Source organism: Bombina bombina, chromosome 6, assembly GCF_027579735.1.
Source record: "Bombina bombina isolate aBomBom1 chromosome 6, aBomBom1.pri, whole genome shotgun sequence".
In the NCBI taxonomy this organism is placed as follows: domain Eukaryota; kingdom Metazoa; phylum Chordata; class Amphibia; order Anura; family Bombinatoridae; genus Bombina; species Bombina bombina.
This window is the reverse complement of record NC_069504.1, coordinates 111004844-111027219: the sequence shown is the minus strand read 5'-3', so window position 1 is coordinate 111027219 and position 22376 is coordinate 111004844.

Genomic DNA, 22376 nt, shown 5'->3' with positions numbered 1-22376 from the left:
TATTCAAAACTGACTTCAATAACCACCAGGACTGAACCTTAAGGGACAATCAACACTAAAATTGTTATTGTTTAAAAAGATAGATAATGCCTTTACTACCCATTCCCCAGCTTTGCACAACCAACATTGTTATATTAATATACTTTATAAAATGTAACCATCTAAATTTCTGCCTGTTTTTAAGCCACTATAGACAGGCTCTTAGTCACATGCGTTTTTATTTGCTTTTCACAACAGGAGACTGCTAGTTCATGTGGGCCATATAGATAACATTGTGCTCTCTCCCGTGGGTTCTGCACCACACAGTACTAAATTCAAGTCAGTAGATAATAAATAAAAAGTCATGTGATCAGGGGGCTGTCAAAAAAGGCTTAGCTACAAGGTAATCTCAGAGGTAAAATGTACATTAATATAACTGTTGGTTATGCAAAACTGGGGAATGGGTCACAAAGGGATTATCTATCTTTTTAAACAATAAAACATTTTGAGTTGACTGTCCTTTCAATAGTACTGCATAGCTATATCCTGGACAATTAAAAATAAATGAAAGAATGAAAATGAGGAGAAGCGCTAAAAAAGCTAAAGGTGCTAAACAGTTTAAAAATAATTGCTATACAGACAAAATAGAAATAAATAGGATCAGTTTACTAGTTATAATTTAAAACAAACAATCACATTGATATATGTCCTAAAAAGGAAAAAACATAGATCATTTAAGAATCGGACGTCTCCGATGCATAAAAAACACACAATAAAAACTGTTGTTGCCAATATACACCTTATCTCAGTATTATGAGGGAGAAGTCAGCATCAAATCTAAAGTCCTCAGATGATTCAAAGGAGAACCAGAGCCGGGTTAGTGTAGACCCGTTTTACCTTTAGGTGTACCGTCCGTGTATCAAGAGGCACCTCCGTGAGGCGTGTACGTGTCCCGTGACGTCACAAATCGGGAGGCGTCGTCTCTGTATGGGCAATCCTATTGGTCAGGAAAGCTTGAAGGTGAACTATAGCGGCCGCTATAATGAAGATGGTGAACTCCGCTCTTAGTGCAGGATCGCACGCAGGGTCACAAAATAACCAGATTTCCTCTGTAGATCTGATAATAAAAGGACCATTAGTGTGTGACTTAAGACCGGCTTCAATTTAAGCGCCTGGCCCTTCACAGTGTAGTCCTCGTTTTGTCCGTGGGTAGCTGAAGAATCCTTCACTCCAAAAAAGAGTAATACAGTCCTTTTAGACAAGATGTGAAGTGTAAGGCAGCTGTAACTATCATCAACGCGTTTCTCCCTCTTACAGGGCTTTCTCAAGAGGGAGAAACGCGTTGATGATAGTTACAGCTGCCTTACACTTCACATCTTGTCTAAAAGGACTGTATTACTCTTTTTTGGAGTGAAGGATTCTTCAGCTACCCACGGACAAAACGAGGACTACACTGTGAAGGGCCAGGCGCTTAAATTGAAGCCGGTCTTAAGTCACACACTAATGGTCCTTTTATTATCAGATCTACAGAGGAAATCTGGTTATTTTGTGACCCTGCGTGCGATCCTGCACTAAGAGCGGAGTTCACGATCTTCATTATAGCGGCCGCTATAGTTCACCTTCAAGCTTTCCTGACCAATAGGATTGCCCATACAGAGACGACGCCTCCCGATTTGTGACGTCACGGGACACGTACACGCCTCACGGAGGTGCCTCTTGATACACGGATGGTACACCTAAAGGTAAAACGGGTCTACACTAACCCGGCTCTGGTTCTCCTTTGAATCATCTGAGGACTTTAGATTTGATGCTGACTTCTCCCTTATAATACTGAGATAAGGTGTATATTGGCAACAACAGTTTTTATTGTGTGTTTTTTATGCATCGGAGACGTCCGATTCTTAAATGATCTATGTTTTTTCCTTTTTAGGACATATATCAATGTGATTGTTTGTTTTAAATTATAACTAGTAAACTGATCCTATTTATTTCTATTTTGTCTGTATAGCAATTATTTTTAAACTGTTTAGCACCTTTAGTTTTTTTAGCGCTTCTCCTCATTTTCATTCTTTCATTTATATTTTTTTCCCTAATTTGAGGGACTTTAGGGTTGGAGTAGCCTGGTGCCTCTTGCGCACACTTTAACACACTTACACACACCAATTAAAAATAAATCTGCACATTATTGGAACATTGAAGATAGCATTATAAACAGAGGAGCATTAAGAAAAATGCTGAATTCTGATTTAACATAGCAATTCAATTGCCAATTCACAAACACCTAGATTACGAGTTTTGCGTTGCGGCTTTTAACGCTGAAAAAATAGCAATTTCAGCGTCAAAGCAGGAACGCACAATTGGAAGTCGTGTCGGAATAGCTATACTGCAAGCATTTTAGCCTGTAACGCAACATCAATCTCGCACTCCAAAGCGCCAGTATTACAGGTTGTGCGGTGAGGCTAAAAACGTTGCGTTACAGCCTATACCGACACGATCCATACCGCCATCTGAGAGCAGTAGTTATGGATTTTGTGTATCAAAAATGTTTCACAAAACTCATAACTAAACTGTACACTAACACCCATAAATTACCTATTAACCCCTAAACCGCCGCCCCCCCCACATAGCAAACACTATATTAAACCTATTTACCCCTAATCTGCCGCCTACCAACATCGCGAGTATTAAATAAACCTATTAACCCCTAATCTGCTGCCCACCCACATCGCTAACATTATTGAAATATATTAACCCCTAAACCGCCACTCCCCGACATCGTCGCCACTATAATAAAGTTATTAACCCCTATTCTGCCACTTCCCGACATCGCCGCCACTAAATAAAGTTATTAACCCCTAAACCTCTGGCCTCCAACATCTCTGCCACTAAATAAACCTATTAACCCCTAAACCGCCGACCACCCACGTCACAAAACACTAAATTAAACTATTAACACCTAAACCTAACACCCCCCCTAACTTTAAATTAAAACTACAATATAACTCTATGTAAATAAATAAAAACTTACCTCTGAAATAAAAATAAACCTACCATTAAACTATAAATAATCTAACCTTACTATTCTAAAAGAAATTAAAAAAACTACCAATTAAAATATTTAAATTACAAATTTAAAAAAACTTAACACTACGAAAAAAATCAAAAAAATCTAAATTACAGCTAAAAAAAACAAATCCTACTAAAAATGTAAAAAATCTAAGTTTACTAAAAATAAACACTAAAATCACGAAAAATAAAAAACACTAACGGCGAGATTACGAGTTTGGCATTAACAGGGGTGCGTTGCTAACAAGGCTTTTTTTTTCTAATGCTACCTTAAGCCAACGCTGGTATTACAGGTTTTTTTAAACCAGGCATTAGCCGCAAAAAGGTGAGCATAGAGCAGAATTTAGCTCCACATCTCACCTCAATACTAATGTTGCTTAAGTCAGCGGTGAGCTGGCTAAACGTGCTCGTGCACGATTTCCCCATAGGAAACAATGGGGCTGAGCTGGCTGGAAAAAAACCTAACACCTGCAAAAAAGCAGCGTCCAGCTTCTAACGCAGCCCCACTGTTTCCTATGGGAAAATAAAAAATATGTCTAAACCTAACACCCTAACATGAACCCCGAGTCTAAACACCCCTAATCTTACACTTATTAACCCCTAATCTGCTGTCCCCGACATCGTCACCACCTGCATAATATTATTAACCCCTAATCTGCCGCTCCGGACACCGCCGCCACCTACATTATCCCTATGAACCCCTAATATACTGCCCCCAACATCGCCGCCACCTACATTATACTTGCAAACCCCTAATCTGCCGCCCCCAAAGTCGCCGCCACCTACCTACAATTATTAACCCCTAATCTGCCGACCTGACATCGCGGCCACTTTAATAAATGTATTAACCCCTAAACCGCCACACTCCCGCCTCGCAAACACTAGTTAAATTTTATTAACCCCTAATCTGCCCCCCCCATGTCGCCGACACCTACCTACATTTATTAACCCCTAATCTTCCGACCCCAACGTCGCCGCTACTATAATAAATTTATTAACCCCTAAACCTAAGTCTAACCCTAATTCTAACCCCCCTAACTTAAATATAATTTAAATTAAACAAAATTAATGTAACATAATTAAATAACTTAATCCTATTTAAAACTAAATACTTACCGATAAAATAAACCCTAAGCTAGCTACAATATAACTAATAGTTACATTGTAGCTAGCTTAGGATTTATTTTTATTTTACAGGCAACTTTGTATTTATTTTAACTAGGTACAATAGTTATTAAATAGTTATTAACTACCTAGCTAAAATAAGTACAAAATTACCTGTAAAATAAATCCTAAAATAAGTTACAATTACACCTAACACTACACTATCATTAAATAAATTACCTAAACTAACTACAATTAAATACAATTAAATTCAATAAACTAAAGTACAAAAAAAAACAACTAAATTACAGAAAATAAAAAAAGAATTACAAGAATTTTAAACTAATTACACCTAATCTAATCTCCCTAATAAAATAAAAAAGCCCCCTAAAATAATAAAATTTCCCTACCCTATACTAAATTACAAATAGCTCTTAAAAGGGCCTTTTGCAGGGAATTGCCTCAAAGTAATCAGCTCTTTTACCTGTAAAATAAAAATACAATACCCCCCCAACATTAAAACCCACCACCCACACACCCCTACTCTAAAACCCACCCAATCCCCCCTTAAAAAAACCTAACTCTAACCCCCTGAAGATCTCCCTACCTTGAGCCGTCTTCACCCAGCCGGGCACAAGTGGTCCTCCATACGGCAGAAGTCTTCATCCGATCAGGGCAGAAGAGGTCCTCCAGACGGTAGAAATCTTCATCCAAGCGGCATCTTCTATCTTCATCCTTCCGGAGTGGAGCGGAGCCATCTTCTATCCAGCCGACGTGGAGCCATCCTCTTCAAACGATGTCCTAACGAAGAATGAAGGTTCCTTTAAATGACGTCATCCAAGATGGCGTACCTTGAATTCCGATTGGCTGATAGGATTCTATCAGCCAATCGGAATTAAGGTAGGAAAAATCCTATTGGCTGATGCAATCAGCCAATAGGATTGAGGTCGCATTCTATTGGCTGATTGGAACAGCTGATTACTTTGGGGCAATGCCCCGCAAAAGGCCCTTTTAAGGGCTATTTGTAATTTAGTATAGGGTAGGGAAATGTTATAATTTTGGGGGCTTTTTTATTTTATTAGGGGGATTAGATTAGGTGTAATTAGTTTAAAATTCTTGTAATTTTTTTTTTTATTTTCTGTAATTTAGTGTTTGTTTTTTTTGTAATTTAGTTTTAGTTTATTGAATTTAATTGTAATTAATTGTAGGTAGTTTAGGTAATTTATTTAATGATAGTGTAGTGTTAGGTGTAATTGTAACTTAGGTTAGGATTTATTTTACAGGTAATTTTGTACTTATTTTAGCTAGGTAGTTATTAAATAGTTAATAACTATTTAATAACTATTGTACCTATTTAAAATAAATACAATGTTGCCTTTTATTGGTTTATTTTATCGGTAAGTATTTAGTTTTAAATAGGAATAATTTATTTAATTATGTTAAATGTATTTTGTTTAATTTAAATTATATTTAAGTTAGGGGGGGTAGGGTTAGGTTTAGACTTAGGTTTAGGGGTTAATAACTTTAATATAGTAGCGGCGACGTTGGGGGTGGCAGATTAGTGGTTAATAAATGTAAGTAGGTGTCGGTGATGTTAGGGACGGCAGATTAGGGGTTAATCAAATTTAACTAGTGTTTGCGAGGCGGGAGTGTGGCGGTTTAGGGGTTAATACATTTATTAAAGTGCCGGCGATGTCCGGTCGGCAGATTAGGGGTTAATAATTGTAGGTAGGTGGCGGCGACGTTGGGGGCGGCAGATTAAGGGTTAATAAATATAATGTAGGTGTCGGCGATGTTAGGGGCAGCAGATTAGGGGTTCATAGGTATAATGTAGGTGGCGGCGATGTCCGGTCGGCAGATTAGGAGTTAAAAAATTTTAATATAGTGTTTGCGATGTGGGGGGGCCTCAGTTTAGGGGTTAATAGGTAGTTTATGGGTGTTAGTGTACTTTTTAGCGCTTTAACTTAAGAGTTTTATGTTACGGCGTTAGCCCATAAAATTCTTAACTACTGACTTTTAAATGCGGTCGAAGTCTTAACAGGAGAGGGTCTACCGCTCACTTCTTCCAAGACTCGTAATACCAGCGTTAGGCAAATCCTATTAAAAAGATAGGATACGCAATTGACGTAAGGGGATTTGCGGTAGCCTCGAGTCGTGGAATAAAAGTGAGCGGTGAGCCTCTACCTGTCAGACTCGTAATACCAGCGTTAGGTAAAAAGCAGCGTTGGGACCTCTCAACGCTGCTTTTTAAGGCTAACGCAAAACTCGTAATCTCGGTGTAAGATTACAAAAAAATAAATGAAATGATCAAAAATAAAAACAATTATACCTAATCTAATACCCCTATAAAAAATAAAAACACCCCCTAGCCTACAACAAACTACCAATAGCCCTTAAAAGGGCCTTTTGTAGGGCATTGCCCTAATGAAATTAGCTATTTTACCTGTAAAAAATACAAAGTCCCCCCAACAGTAAAACCCACCACCCAACCAACCCCCCAAAATAAAAAAACTAACTCTAAAAAAAAAACCTAAGCTATCCATTGCCCCTAAAGGGGCATTTAGCTCTTTTGCATTGCCCTTAAAAGGGCATTCAGCTCTTTTTCAAAGCCCGAACCCTAATCTTAAAAAAAACCACCCAATTTAAAAAAAAAAAAAAAAATAACACTAACCCCAGAAGATCTACTCACGGTTTCTGAAGTCCGGACATCCAGGTGGCGAGAAGTTTTTTTTAGAGTTAGGATTTTTATTTTGGGGGGTTAGTTGAGTGGTGGGTTTTACTGTTGGGGGGACTTTTTATTTTTGATAATTTGTTTTTTTTTATTTGTAATTTAGATATTTTAATTGGTAGTTTTTTTAATTTTATTAGAATATTAAGGTTAGGTTAATTTATAGTTTAATGTTAGGTTTATTTTTATTTCACAGGTAAGTTTTTATTTATTTAAAGATAGTTATATTGTAATTTTAATATAAAGTTTGGGGGGTGTTAGGTTAAGGGGTTAATAGTTTAATTTAGTGCTTTGCGATTTTGGGGCCAGCGGTTTAGGGGTTAATAACTTCATTTAGTGGTGGTGATGTCGGGGGCTTTTATTAGTGGCGGCGATCTCGGGGGCGGCAGATTAGGGGTTATTAACTTTATTATAGTGGCAGCGATGTTGGGGAGTGGGGGAATAAGGGTTAATAACTTTATTATAGTGATGGCGATTTTGGGAGCGTCAGAATAGGGGTTAATAACTTTCATTAGTGTCGACGATTTCGGGGGGCAGATTAGGGGTTAATAACTTTATTTAAGTGTTGCCGATGTCGGGGGCGGAAGATAAGGGGTGTTTAGACTCTGGGTTTATGTTAGTGTGTATCTTTCTTTTCCCCATAGACATCAATGGGGTTGCGTTACAGAGAATTTTCATTCCGCGATCGCAGGTGTTTTTTTTCTAACACTCTCTTCCCATTGATGTCTATGGGGGAAAGTGTGCACGAGCACGTCAAAGCAGCCCTTGGATATTGTGCGGTATGGTGCTTAACGCCACCATATCGCACGCACAAGGAGGCTTTTCAGAAACTCATAATGGCAGCGCTATGGGGGTGATATAACGCAACTTTTGTTTAGCGCAAAACTCGTAATCTAGGTGATATTTATTTTTCTTTTCAAATTCTTTTATTGAAAAAACAGAATTTATGCTTACCTGATAAATTTCTTTCTCTTGTGATGTATCGAGTCCACGGATTCATCCATACTTGTGGGATATTCTCCTTCCCTACAGGAAGTGGCAGAGAGAGCACCCACAGCAGAGCTGTCTATATAGCAACTCCCTTAGCTCCACCCCCCAGTCATTCGACCGAAGGCTAGGAAGAAAAAGGAGAAACTATAGGGTGCAGTGGTGACTGAAGTTTTTTAAATAAAAATATACTACCTGTCTTAAATAGACAGGGCGGGCCGTGGACTCGATACATCACAAGAGAAAGAAATTTATCAGGTAAGCATAAATTCTGTTTTCTCTTGTAAGATGTATCGAGTCCACGGATTCATCCATACTTGTGGGATACCAATACCAAAGCTTTTGGACACGGATGAAGGGAGGGACAAGACAGGTTCCTTAACCCCTTAACGACCAAGGACGTACGCCACACGTCCTCAAAAAAAATACAGTTAATGACCGAGGACGTGTGGCGTACGTCCTTGGTCTGGAAAGCAGCTGGAAGCGATCCTGCTCGCTTCCAGCTGCTTTCCGGTTATTGCAGTGATGCCTCGATATGGAGGCATCCTGCAATAACCCCCCTTGGCCATCCGATGCAGAGAGAGCCACTCTGTGGCCCTCTCTGAACCGGACATCGATGGCCGGTATCGTTGGTGGGTGGGAGCTTACGTGGGAGGCGGGTGGGCGGCCATCGATGCTCTGTATGGAGTGGAGGGGGGCGGGATCGGGACCCACGGGGGCGCGCACGGGAGCGCGCGCAAGCACGGGGGTGGTGGGCGGGAGCGTGCACGGGGCGGGAGCGGGTGGGAACCGCTACACTACAGAAAACCATAAAGTTAAAAGTAATAAAACTAAGAAAGTTTAAATATTAAAAATATAATCTAAGGGATCTGGAAGGGGTTGGGGTTGGTCTTGGTGGGGGGGGAAAGCTACACTACAGAAAAGGGCTTTTTTTTTTTAAAAAAAAAGGCACATTTTTTGCAAAACTGGGTACTGGCAGCTGCCAGTACCCAAGATGGCGCCCATTAAGGCAGAGGGGAAGGGTTAGAGAGCTGTTAGGTGGGGGATCAGTGAGGTTGGGGTCTAAGGGGGGATCATACACATCAGCATATGTAAATATGCTTTTTTTTTTTTTTTTTTTTAAAAAAGGGCCAAATACCTTTTATTTTAGTACTGGCAGAGTTTCTGCCAGTACTTAAGTGGGGGGGGACAATTGGGGGGTGGGGGAGGGAAGAGAGCTGTTTGGGAGGGATCAGGGGGTCTGATGTTTCAGGTGGGAGGCTGAGCTCTACACTAAAGATAAAATTAACCCTGCAAGCTCCCTACAAGCTACATAATTAACCCCTTCACTGCTAGCCATAATACACGTGTGATGCGCAGCGGCATTTAGAGGCCTTCCAATTACCAAAAAGCAATGCCAAAGCCATATATGTCTGCTATTTCTGAACAAAGGGGATCCCAGAGAAGCATTTACAACCATTTGTGCCATAATTGCACCAGCTGTTTGTAAATAATTTCAGTGAGAAACCTAAAATTGAGAAAAATTTAACTTTTTTTTTAATTTGATCGCATTTGGCGGTGAAATGGTGGCATAAAATATACCAAAATTGGCCTAGATCAATACTTGGGGTTGTCTACTACACTACACTAAAGCTAAAACTATCCCAAAAAGCTCCCTACATGCTCCCAAATTAACCCCTTCACTGCTAGGCATAATACATGTGTGGTGCGCAGTGGCATTTAGCGGCCTTCTAATTACCAAAAAGCAACGCCAAAGTCATATATGTCTGCTATTTCTGAACAAAGGGGATCCCAGAGAAGAATTTACAACCATTTATGCCATAAGTGCACAAGCTGTTTGTAAATAATTTAAGTTAGAAACCAAAGGTTTGTGAAAAAATTTGTGAAAAGTGAACGATTTTTTGTATTTGATTGCATTTGGAGGTGAAATGGTGGCATGAAATATACCAAAATGGGCCTAGATCAATACTTTGCGTTGTCTACTAAAAAAAAATATATACATGTCAATGGATATTCAGAGATTCCTGAAAGATATCAGTGTTCTAATGTAACTAGCGCTAATTTTGAAAAGAAATGGTTTGGAAATAGCAAAGTGCTACTTGTATTTATGGCCCTATGGGTACAGTAAATGAGTAAGAGGAAAATTACAGCTAAACACAAACACCTCAAAAATGTAAAAATAGCCTTGGTCCCAAACGGACAGAAAATGGAAAAGTGCTGTGGTCATTAAGGGGTTAAACGGAAGGCACCACTGCTTGTAGAACCTTTCTCCCAAAAATAGCCTCCGAAGAAGCAAAAGAATTGAATTTGTAAAATTTGGAAAAAGTATGAAGCGAAGACCAAGTCGCCGCCTTACAAATCTGTTCAACAGAAGCCTCATTTTTAAAAGCCCATGTGGAAGCCACTGCTCTAGTAGAATGAGCAGTAATTCTTTCAGGAGGCTGCTGGCCAGCAGTCTCATAAGCCATACGGATGATGCTTTGCAGCCAAAAAGAAAGAGAGGTAGCCGTAGCCTTTTGACCTCTCCGCTTACCAGAATAGACAACAAACAATGAAGATGTTTGACGGAAATCTTTGGTTGCTTGTAAGTAGAACTTTAAAAGCACGAACCACATCAAGATTGTGCAACAGACGTTCCTTCTTTGAAGAAGGATTAGGACACAGCGAAGGAACAACAATTTCCTGATTGATATTCCTATTAAAAACAACCTTAGGAAGGAATCCAGGTTTGGTACGTAAAACCACCTTATCTGCATGGAAAATAAGATAAGGTGAGTCACACTGTAAAGCAGATAACTCAGAAACTCTTCGAGCCGAAGAGATAGCTACTAAAAACAAAACTTTCCAAGATAGAAGCTTAATATCTATGGAATGCATAGGTTCAAACAGAACCCCTTGAAGAACTTTAAGAACAAAGTTTAGGCTCCATGGCGGAGCAACAGGTTTAAATACAGGCTTGATCCTGACCAAGGTCTGACTTAACGCTTGAACGTCTGGGACATCTGCCAGACGTTTGTGTAAAAGAATAGACAAAGCAGATATTTGTCCCTTTAAGGAACTAGCTGATAATCCCTTCTCCAATCCTTCTTGGAGAAAAGACAAAATTCTAGGAATCCTAATCTTACTCCATGAGTAACCCTTGGATTCACACCAACAAAGATATTTGTGCCAAATCTTATGATAGATTTTCCTGGTGACAGGCTTTCTAGCCTGAATCAGGGTATCAATGACCGACTCAGAGAAACCACGCTTTGATAGAATCAGGCGTTCAATCTCCAAGCAGTCAGACGCAGAGAAATTAGATTTGGATGCTTGAACGGACCTTGGATTAGAAATTCCTGCCTCGTTGGCAGAGTCCACGGTGGAACAGATGACATGTCCACCAGGTCTGCATACCAAGTCCTGCGTGGCCACGCAGGCACTATCAGAATCACCAAAGCTCTCTCCTGCTTGATTCTGGCAACCAGACGTGGAAGGAGAGGAAACGGTGGAAATACCTAAGCCAAATTGAAGGACCAGGGCACTGCTAGAGCATCTATCAGTACCGCCTGGGGATCCCGGGACCTGGACCCATAACGCGGAAGTTTGGCGTTCTGTCGGGACGCCATCAGATCCAATTCTGGTGTGCCCCATAGCTGAGTCAGCTGGGCAAATACCTCCGGATGGAATTCCCACTCCCCCGGATTAAAAGTCTGACGACTTAGGAAATGCGCCTCCCAGTTCTCTACCCCTGGGATATGGATTCCTGAGAGATGGCAAGAGTGATCCTCCGCCCATCGGATAATTTTGGTTACCTCCATCATCGCTAGAGAACTCCGTGTTCCTCCTTGATGATTGATATAGGCTACAGTAGTGATGTTGTCCGACTGAAATCTGATGAATTTGGCCGCAGCTAGCTGAGGCCACGCCTGAAGCGCATTTAATATCGCTCTCAGTACTAGAATGTTTATCGGGAGGAGAGATTCCTCCCGAGACCATAAGCCCTGTGCTTTCAGGGATTTCCAGACTGCACCCCAGCCTAGCAGGCTGGCATCTGTCATTACTATGAGCCACTCTGGCCTGCGGAAACATATTCCCTGAGACAGGTGGTCCTGAGACAACCACCAGAGAAGAGAATCTCTGGTCTCTTGGTCCAGATGCAGTTGAGGAGATAAATCTGCATAATCCCCATTCCACTGTTTGAGCATGCATAGTTGCAGTGGTCTGAGGTGTAGGCGGGCATAAGGAACTATGTCCATTGCCGCTACCATAAGTCCGATTACCTCTGATGGCCGAGGAATGGAATGAAGAGCTCAGCAAGTGATTAAAGGTTTTGATTTTCTGACCTCCGTCAGAAATATTTTCATTTCTACTGTACATTTCTACCGAGTCTATCAGAGTCCCTAGGAAGGAAACTCTTGTGAGAGGGACGAGAGAACCCTTTTTTATGTTCACCTTCCACCCGTGAGATCTCAGAAAAGCCAACACGATGTCCGTGTGAGACTTGGCTAGCTGGAAAGTCGACGCCTGAATTAAGATGTCATCTAGATAAGGCGCCACTGCTATACCCCGCGGTCTTAGAACCGCCAAAAGGGACCCTAGCACCTTTGTGAAAATTCTGGGAGCCGTGGCCAACCCGAATGGAAGGGCCACAAACTGGTAATGCCTGTCCAGAAAGGCGAATCTGAGGAATTGATGATGATCTCTGTGAATAGGGATGTGTAGATACGCATCCTTTAAGTCCACGGTAGTCATATATTGACCCTCCTGGATCAGAGGAAGAATAGTCCGAATAGTCTCCATCTTGAAAGATGGTACTCTGAGGAATTTGTTTCGAATTTTGAGATCCAAGATCAGTCTGAAAGTTCCCTCTTTTTTGGGAACCACAAACAGGTTGGAGTAAAAACCTAACCCTTGTTCCGCTCTTGGAACTGGGCGAATCACTCCCATGGTATGTAGGTCTTCTACACAGCGTAAGAACGCCTCTCTCTTTGTCTGGTTTGCAGACAATTGAGAAATGTGAAATCTTTGAAGTCCAGAAGATATCCTTGGGACACAATTTCTAAAGCCCAGGAATCGTGAACATCTCTTGCTCAAGCCTGAGCAAAGAGAGAGAGTTTGCCCCCTACTAGATCCGGTCCCGGATCGGGGGCTACCCCTTCATGCTGTCTTAGAGGCAGCAGCAGGCTTCTTGGCCTGTTTACCTTTGTTCCAAGCCTGGTTAGGTCTCCAGACTGACTTGGATTGGACAGAATTCCCCTCTTGTGCTGCAGGGGAAGCTGAAGCGGGACCACCCTTGAAGTTCCGAAAGGAACGAAAATTATTTTGTTTGGTCCTCATCTTATTTGTTTTATCCTGAGGGAGGGCATGGCCTTTCCCTCCAGTGATGTCTGAAATAATTTCTTTCAGTGCAGGCCCGAATAGGGTCTTTCCTTTGAAAGGGATGTTCAACAATTTAGATTTTGATGACACATCAGCAGACCAGGACATAAGCCATAACGCCCTGCGTGCTAAAATGGCAAAACCTGAATTCTTTGCCGCTAATTTAGCCATTTGGAAAGCGGCATCTGTAATGAAAGAATTAGCCAACTTAAGGGCCTTAATTCTATCCATAATATCCTCTAATGGAGTCTCCACCTGGAGAGCCTCTTCTAGAGCCTCAACCCAGAAAGCAGCTGCAGTAGTTACAGGAACAATGCATGCAATAGGTTGGAGAAGAAAACCTTGATGAACAAAAATTTTCTTTAGGAGACTCTCTAATTTTTTATCCATAGGATCTTTGAAAGCACAACTGTCTTCGATAGGTATAGTTGTACGCTTAGCAATAGTAGAAATAGCTCCCTCCACCTTAGGAACAGTCTGCCACGAGTCCTGTATGGTGTCAGATATGGGAAACATTTTCTTAAAAACAGGAGGGGGAGCGAACGGAATACCTGGTCTATCCCACTCCTTTGTAACAATAGTCACAATCCTCTTAGGGACTGGAAAAACATCAGTGTAAACAGGAACCTCTAAGTATCTGTCCATTTTACACAATTTCTCTGGGACCACTATAGGGTCACAATCGTCTAGAGTAGCTAATACCTCCTTGAGCAATAAGCCCAAATCCCTTACCCCTACTTCAGAACATTGTGAGGGTATATCGGATACGGCTACTAAAGCGTCAGACGGCTCAGCATTTGTTCTTAACCCAGAGCTGACACGCTTTCCTTGTAAACCAGGCAGTTTAGAGAAAATCTCTGTGAGGGTTTTATTCAAAACTGTGGCCATGTCTTGTAAAGTAAATGAACAAAAACCACAAATGAGAGGGCGCTATAAGCTAAGAAAAACCAACACACTTAATCAGATGCAGTTATGCATAAATAATGAAAAATACACCACAGCAAGTAATATGTAAAGTTTACTATAAGAGAATAAATTAGACAATACAAGGGACGTCTCCCTACAATGGTATTTAATATATAAGAAAAAAGGAATGAGATAAATAAAGGATTAAAACAAATAATGTATGGAATACCACCCTAAAAATGTCAAAAATATATAAAAAAAATATATATAAAAATATAAAAAAGATGTCAAAAAACAAAAATAAATGAAATAATATTGCTGGCTAAAAGAATTGCCAACCAAGGGAAGCGTTAAATGTTCCTCTTTGGTTGCTATGAGATCTGGTCTTTATCGATATTGGAATCAAATGTTGCTAGTTTAAAAGTGACAATGCAGTAGTTACTCCATATATTTGTGTCAAATCTTCAGGTGTTAATAACACATATTGGAGTTGTAAAATCCCATAGTCTTTTATGTGTGCTGAAAACCGCCTCAGTATATATAAAATGGGCAGCAGGTAAAACTCTGTGTTTGGGAAGATATATTTATATCACTTTAGATAGATAAGTATTGACTCCGTGAAATATGCATGCCAGTCACTGGTTTTTGAATTATGCACACTTCTCACCTTCACGGCAGGCTATATATCAATCACTCACACTCGGCATAGCAACTTATAATTGTTACCGGAACTTTTCCTCGCCAGGCGCGGTGACACTTTTGAACAGGCTGTGTGTCAGATGCTCACACTTGACAGGCAACTTGGAGTCTTTACCGGAACCTTTTTCTCGCCAAGAGCGTTACCACTCTGGTCAGCGTCTTGCTGAGATTTTCACCTCCGTCGGCTGTGAGCAGCTATGTGCAGCAGGATTCCGGCAAGAAGAAAATCAGCTGGATTGATGATATGAAACAACCCCCGCTCTTAGCGTATATCACGCACGGGTAAACGACTAGGTACCTAGTTAAAAGTTCTTGACAGGGTCAGCAACTCTCTTTCTTCTACGCGTTTCACCCGTATAGCTGGGCTTTCTCAAGATGACAGTTGCTCCCGGAACTCATGTTTAAAAATCCACTGCTGTAATTCAATTGGATGGTGGTTTTCTCAATTAGATCTCAAGGTGAGTTGCTTGTTAAGGTGGTGTGCGGAGTTCAAGTATAAACTTTTTTACTGCAACATTTAAATGTCAGACATTAAATGAATACTCTGTAGATTTTTTACCGGCCCCAAAAGATTCCGTTGAATGATATAGGTTATGTCCATAACTTATACTTTATTCCAAATTGTGTTATGGTATAAAAGCAGTTTTATTTATGTAACTTAAATACATTATGCAAAAACCTATAATAGGGTGGTATACTCCATTAGGTGGTATTCCAAACGAAAAAAAATAATAATCAAATTACACTCTATATTTAAATTCATTTCTAAAATCATAACCCAAATACAACCTATATTATAAATATCAATTGGTGATTTATGCAACTATTCCAATTTTCATATGCATGATATATAAACAGGAGATATCAATATAAAATTAAAGATTTTTTATTTATTATTTTCTCTGAGAAATCTTTTATTTATTAACAAAAACTGGTAAAAATTAAATCCCTAAAAGATATCTTTCGAAGTGTGATGTCTATGATTGACTTTATTTTGAGAATTTCTACTCCTAGAGGCACAGTTAAATAGATAGCAATATAGACATATTATTAATGCATAACTTTGTCTAAACATGGATTTAGGGTTTTTGCTTTGCAGTGTAAATTATTCGAAATTTGTGAGAGTTAGTTGTATATAAAAAACATTCAATATGATAGACTAGTCACTCTAGACTTATATTCAGCATATGGTCCTTAATTTTGGGGGCCCTATCTTGCTTTACACTCCTAGAAATGGTGATAGGTCCATCTCTGAATTTAGACCTCTTGGATAGAGGGTATCAAATTGGTATATAAGCTCAGATTCCTTCTTCAAGAGCTTTTTTTCAAAATTGCCCCCTCTCCAGTCTCCTCTCACTATATATATACCCCAAAATTTAAAGTGTTGCAGACTGTTATTGTGGATTTCCCTAAAGTGCTTATAGAGGTGGGTATCTAAATTACCCTTTTCGATATTGCATAGATGCTCTCTAATCCTGTCTCGTAGCATTCTAGTTGTTTCACCAATGTGAAGTTGCTGACCCTGTCAAGAACTTTTAACTAGGTACCTAGTCGTTTACCTGCGCGTGATATACGCTAAGAGCGGGGGTTGTTTCATATCATCAATCCAGCTGATTTTCTTCTTGCCGGAATCCTGCTGCACATAGCTGCTCACAGCCGACGGAGGTGAAAATCTCAGCAAGACGCTGACCAGAGTGGTAATGCTCTTGGCGAGGAAAAGGTTCCGGTAAGGACTCCAAGTTGCCTGTCAAGTGTGAGCATCTGACACACAGCCTGTTCAAAAGTGTCACTGCGCCTGGCGAGGAAAAGTTCTGGTAACAATTATAAGTTGCTTTGCCGAGTGTGAGTGATTGATATATAGCCTGCTGTGAAGGTGAGAAGTGTGCATAATTCAAAAACCAGTGACTGGCATGCATATTTCACGGAGTCAATACTTATCTATCTAAAGTGATATAAATATATCTTCCCAAACACAGAGTTTTACCTGCTGCCCATTTTATATATACTGAGGCGGTTTTCAGCACACATAAAAGACTATGGGATTTTACAACTCCAATATGTGTTATTAACACCTGAAGATTTGACACAAATATATGGAGTAACTCCTGCATTGTCACTTTTAAACTAGCAACATTTGATTCCAATATCGATAAAGACCGGATCTCATAGCAACCAAAGAGGAACATTTAACGCTTCCCTAGGTTGGCAATTCTTTTAGCCAGCAATATTATTTCATTTATTTTTGTTTTTTGACATCTTTTTTATATTTTTTTATATATTTTTATATATTTTTGACATTTTTAGGGTGGTATTCCATACATTATTTGTTTTAATCCTTTATTTATCTCACTCCTTTTTTCTTATATATTATATACCATTGTAGGGAGACGTCCCTTGTATTGTCTAATTTATTCTCTTATAGTAAACTTTACATATTACTTGCGGTGGTGTATTTTTCATTATTTATGCATAACTGCATCTGATTAAATGTGTTGTTTTTTCTTAGCTTATAGCGCCCTCTCATTTGTGGTTTTTGTTCAGTTTAAATTTTTGCTATCTAGGGGAGGTGGCAGGAGAGCGGCATAGTTAAACCTTTAGATTTTAGCGCTGTATTATTTCTTTTTTTATTCTTGTAAAGTAAATGAATTAGACGCACTAGAGGTACTTGGCGTCACTTGTGCAGGCGTTACTGGTTGTGACACTTGGGAAGAGCTAGATGCTAAACCCTCATTTCCTTCAAACTTAGAATCATCTATTGCAATATTTTTAAGTGCTAAAATATGCTCTTTATAATTTATAGACATATCAGTGCAAGTGGGACACATTCTAAGAGGGGGTTCCACAATGGCTTCTAAACACATAGAACAAGGATTCTCCTTGGTGTCAGACATGTTAAACAGGCTAGTAATGTAACAAGCAAGCTTGGAAAACACTTTAATCAAAGTAAATAACACTTTAAACAAAAACGGTACTGTGCCTTTAAGAGAAAAAAAGCTGCACAAACTCTGCAAAACAGTGTAAAAAAGCAGTAAACACAACAAAATTTTTACAGTAGCATCATAAAGCCTTAGTAACTTTGCACAACTATGCAAATAACAATTAACCCTTAAAGGGACATAATACTCATATGCTAAATCACTTGAAACTGATGCAGTATAACTGTAAAAAGCTGACAGGAAAATATCACCTGAGCATCTCTATGTAAAAAAGGAAGATATTTTACCTCACAATCTCCTCAGCTCAGCAGAGTAAGTTCTGTGTAAAAAGTTATACTCAGCTGCTCCCAGCTGCAGGTAAAAAAAATAAAAAAAATGAAGAAATGAACAGCAGCCAATCAGCATCAGCAGTGCTGAGGTCATGAACTCTTACTGTGATCTCATGAGATTTCATAGTAAGCTTCCTTTACCTGATTGGTGAAATAATATGAGAGTGCACGATGCTAGTCCCTTCAGATGTCCCAGGACAAACACACTAAAATGCTGCTTAGAAATCCTTTACAATGGGAGGTGGCTACTGAAGAACTTTTGAGGTAAAATATCTTTCTTTTTTACATAGAGATGTTCAGGTGATATTTTCTAGTCAGCTTTTTACAGCTATACTGCATCACTTTCAAGTGTTTAAACATTTGGGTATTATGGCCCTTTAATGTAAAAACTGGATTGAAAAAACTTCAAAACCGGTAAAATAACGTTCAGCACCTTGCCACAGCTCAGCTGTGGCGCCTACCTGCCCTTTAGGAACGATTTGTGGGGGAAAAAACCTCTTTACAGCCCTCAAATACAGCAGGAATCTCTGGAGAAGTAGCTGATGCTTCTGAGGTAAATAAACTGTGCAACTGAAAATAGGCCCCACCCACCTCACTCGATGTTATGGGGCCTAAAAAACACCACAGAGTGTTTCTTAAACTAGCCATGTGGGTTAATAACCCTAAAACAAGCCCCAAAGACCACTTAAAGTCCCTCAAAAAACATTTTATTTGTAATTAAACCAAATAGTTTGTTCCTATTAGTGTCACCAGTAACACTTGCCTAGATTTAGAGTTTTGCGGCCAAAGGGGTGCGTTAGCTACACGTGCTTTTTTCTGGCCGCAACTTTTAAATACCGCTGGTATTTAGAGTTCACAGAATGGCTGCGTTAGGCTCCAAAAAGGGAGCGTACAGGCATAATTACCGCCACTGCAACTCTAGATACCAGCCTATCAGCCAATCGAAATTCGACGGACGCCATCTTGGATGACGTCATTTAAAGGAACCATCATTCGGCTAGTAGGCGTCGTTAGAAGAGGATGGATCCACGTCGGCTGGGAAGAAGATGGCTCCGCTCCGCTCCGGAAGAAAGAAGATTGAAGATGCTGCTTGATAGAAGACTTCATCCCGATGATGGACTTCCGACTTCAGCCCGATGATGGATTTCTTCAGCCGCCGCTTGGATCCAGACTTCAGCCCGAGGATGGACGTCACTCTTCAGCCCCCCGCTTGGGCTTGGATCAACGCTTCCGAGGCTTGGATCAAGACTTCCGAGGACGGATCGGTGAACCTGGCATGGTGAAGATAAGGTAGGAAGATCTTCAGGGGCAGTGTAAGGTTTATTTAAGGGGGGTTTGGGTTAGATTAGGGGTATGTGGGTGGTGGGTTGTAATGTTGGGGGGGGTATTGTATGTGTTTTTTTTACAGGCAAAAGAGCTTAATTCTTTGGGGCATGCCCCGCAAAGGGCCCTGTTCAGGGCTGGTAAGGTAAAAGAGCTTTGAACTTTTTTAATTTAGAATAGGGTAGGGCATTTTTTTATTTTGGGGGGCTTTGTTATTTTATTAGGGGGGTTAGAGTAGTTGTAATTAGTTTAAAATTGTTGTAATATTTTTCTAATGTTTGTAAATATTTTTTTATTTTTTGTAACTTAGTTCTTTTTTATTTTTTGTACTTTAGTTAGTTTATTTCATTGTATTTATTTGTAGATATTGTATTTAATTAATTTATTGATAGTGTAGTGTTAGGTTTAATTGTAACTTAGGTTAGGATTTATTTTACAGGTAATTTTGTAATTATTTTAACTATTTTAGCTATTAAATAGTTCTTAACTATTTAATAGCTATTGTACCTGGTTAAAATAAATACAAAGTTACCTGTAAAATAAATATAAATCCTAAAATAGCTACAATATAATTATTATTTATATTGTAGCTATATTAGGGTTTATTTTACAGGTAAGTATTTAGATTTAAATAGGAATAATTTATTTAATAACAGTTCATTTATTTCGTTAAATTATATTTAAGTTAGGGGGGTGTTAGGGTTAGGGTTAGAATTAGCTTTAGGGGTTAAAAAATTTATTAGAGTAGCAGTGAGCTCCGATCGGCAGATTAGGAGTTAATACTTGAAGTTAGGTGTCGATGATGTTAGGGAGGGCAGATTAGGGGTTAATACTATTTATTATAGGGTTATTGAGGCGGGAGTGAGGCGGATTAGGGGTTAATAACTTTATTATAGTAGCGGTGCAGTCCACTCGGCAGATTAGGGGTTAATAAGTGTAGGCAGGTGGAGGCGACGTTGAGGGGGGCAGATTAGGGGTTAATAAATATAATATAGGGGTCGGCGGTGTTAGGTGTAGCAGATTAGGGGTACATAGCTATAATGTAGGTGGCAGCGGTGTACGGAGCGGCAGATTAGGGGTTAATAATAATATGCAGGGGTCAGCGATAGCGGGGGCTGCAGATTAGGGGTTAATAAATATAATATAGGGGTCAGCGGTGTTAGGGGCAGCAGATTAGAAGTTCATAGGGATAATGTAGGTGGCAGCGGTGTGCGGTCGGCAGATTAGGGGTTAAAAATTTTTAATAGAGTGGCGGCGATGTGGGGGGACCTCGGTTTAGGGGTACATAGGTAGTTTATGGGTGTTAGTGTACTTTAGAGCACAGTAGTTAAGAGCTTTATAAACTGGCGTTAGCCCAGAAAGCTCTTAACTACTGTTTTTTTTCTGCGGCTGGAGTTTTGTCGTTAGATTTCTAACGCTCACTTCAGCCACGACTCTAAATACCGGCGTTAGAAAGATCCCATTGAAAAGATAGGATACGCAATTGACGTAAGGGGATCTGCGGTATGGAAAAGTCGCGGCTGCAAAGTGAGCGTTAGACCCTTTCCTGACTGACTCCAAATACCAGCGGGCGGTAAAAACCAGCGTTAGGAGCCTCTAACGCTGGTTTTCACGGCTACCGCCCAACTCTAAATCTAGGCCTATGAGCCCTTTATGCAAGCTTGGATTCCTCTTTTACTGAATACAGCTTACCTTTCCTTCATGGGGATATTGCCAGCCTTTTCTAGAAATAACAGTCTGTCTAGAAAAAAATAGACTGAACATACCTTAATGCAGTTTAGCCTGCAAACTGTTCCCCCAACTGAAGTTTTCCTGTACTCTTCAGCCCTTGTGAGAACAGCAGTGGATCTTAGTTACAAAATGCTAAGATCATCATCCTCCTTGCAGAAATCTTCATCCCTTTTCTGCCAGAGAGTAAATAGTACACACCGGTACCATTTAAAATAACAAACTTTTGCTTGAGAAAATAAAAACTAACATTATTGTCACCACACTCCTCTTTGCCCTTCCTAGCAGTTAAGCAGGCAGAGAGAATGACTGGGGGTGGAGCTAAGGGAGGAGCTATATAGACAGCTCTGCTGTGGGTGCTCTCTCTGCCACTTCCTGTAGGGAAGGAGAATATCCCACAAGTATGGATGAATCCGTGGACTCGATACATCTTACAAGAGAAAAAGACACAGTAATCAATACATAGAAATGTATAATATATGTTCTTTGGATACGATTAAATTCTTAGTCCATTTAAGTCCAGTAGAGAATTTTATAGTGCTTTTGTATGTTTTAAGCAGAAGGTTTTTTGAAAAGGATTAGACCCTCATGGCGTGTCTCCTTTATGACCATGTCTCATTTTTACTTTATTTTTTAGTCAAACATTACTTTTACATTTATAAATTTAAATAACACTCAACATTTTAACCTTAACTTTGGGGAAGGGTATGGGGAGTAGGGATAGGGGGGAGAGTGGGAAAATTGTCTCCATCTCTGTCATTTTTCCAATTAACAGAGGGGTGTTGGGGTGTTGAGAAGAGCATCTTCTCTGAGATTGTGCCTAAGGTATGACTTTCTGGGATCTCAGTGAGAGCGTTCCATTCCCCCCTCAAGACTACAGAGAGTATCAGTTTGTGATGCAGAAATGGCTTGACTATTTGTCTTTGTAAGGGGGGGGGGCTAGTGTGACCAGTAGGGGACGCCACTTCCTCAGGCAAGGGCCAAGTCTGTGTTTGGTATCTAGCTTCATGTCGTATTGTTTAATGAAAAGTTGCCTGATTAGGAGGTGTTTGAATTATGCTATAGTCGGTGCTCTCCTAGAGATCCATCTACACAGAATACAGTGTCTCGCTAAAAGGGTACAAAGTGTCAAGATGTTATGGATTCTTTTGTATGAGTTGTCCCAAAGGAAAAGATATATTTTGTCTGTGTCTATTGTAATGTTCAATTGAAATGTGATTTAAATCCAGT